Here is a 1,562-nt window from a genome sequence, read left to right as displayed (position 1 = left end):
AGGAAAACTAGATGTACTCAAAAATGAAATTGAATACATAAAGATTGATATCATAGGTGGTATTAAGTTAAAATGGACAGGTATTGGCCATTTTGAATCAGGTAATCGCCTGGTTTTCTATGCCTACAAACACTAATTCAAGAGGAATGGTGTCATATTCCTTGTCAAAAAGAACATTTCAACATCACTCCTGAAAGACAAGGCAGTCTGTGATAGGCTAATACCTACAAGCCTAAAAAGAAGACCAGTTAATACAACTGTCTTAGTTGGATTCTCCAGTGAATCAAAACCAGTAAAAATTGTCATATCACGAGAGGTTTATGTCAAGGAAATGACTTCCTTAGTTATAGAGGTGGGAGAGTGCCATGTCTGAGTCACATAAGCTAAGATTGGAAGGTTATATGCCAGGCAGGCAGGTCCAGCAATCAGGTCTGGCAATCAGACAGGCAGGCAAGCTTACTGACCACGGGTTCAAGTTCAAAGAACCTGAGATCAGAGTACAAACCAGATGCAAGATTCAGACTCAACAGAGAGCCAGTGAACTGTGTCTGAATGTCTAATATATTAGAAGCAGATCACACCCCCAAGGGATATTTTCAGTTGAAAAATAGCACATTTCATCATAGAGTTAATTACATTATTTTAGGTCTCATGTGGAGATTAGCATATTTCAACTGCCATACCACAGAGAATCTTGGCCAAGATAAGTTAATAGTAAAACCTAAACCATCACCGTTCCCCCCGTGTCAATTTGGCACCTGTACCTATCTCCTTAAACCATATACAGAATCTCTAAATAATGACAATTTAAAAAATCATACATGCATCCAACATGATATAACTAACATGCATACAGCTGAAAATGTACTTGCCCAATTTACATCTTATATTTCACAATTGAACAACAACAAAAAAATATGTACATACACTATACATATGTTGTTAAGTGTTGTTGCCACTATTCGTCTGTCAGTTTGTAGTACAGTAGTGACTCTGGTAGCATAGTGGTTACAAATCGGGCTGCTAATCTCAAGGTCTCCTGTTTGAAACTACCAGCAGTTCCGCGGGAGAACGATGAGGCATTCTGCTTCTGTAAAGATTTATAGCCTCGGAAACCCTGTGTAGAGTCACTATGAGTCGGAACTGACTCCATAATACTTAACAATAACAACAATGACAGTGGCTTGTGAGTTGCTGTAATTCTGGAAGCTAAGTCCTGGGTATTTTAAATACCAGCAGGGTAACCCATGGTAGATAGGTTTCAGGTGAGCTTTCAGACAAAAACAGACTAGGAAGAAGCAGAGATGAAATACTTCCGAATATTTAGTCGCTAAAAACTTTATGAAATATCAGAGAAACACTGTCAGATTTAGAGTCGGAAAATGAGCCCCTCAGGTTGGAAGGCACTCAAAATGAGACTGGAGAAGAGCTGCATCCTCAAAGTAGAGTTGACCATGATGATGTGAATGGAATAAAACCTTTGGGATCTGCATTTGCTGATGGGGCACAGCTCAAAATGAAGAGACACAGCTGTAAACAATTAATAATCATAACATGGAATG

Source organism: Chrysochloris asiatica, unplaced genomic scaffold, assembly GCF_000296735.1.
Source record: "Chrysochloris asiatica unplaced genomic scaffold, ChrAsi1.0 scaffold00021, whole genome shotgun sequence".
NCBI lineage: Eukaryota > Metazoa > Chordata > Mammalia > Afrosoricida > Chrysochloridae > Chrysochloris > Chrysochloris asiatica.
Note: the sequence above shows the minus strand (reverse complement) of the source record.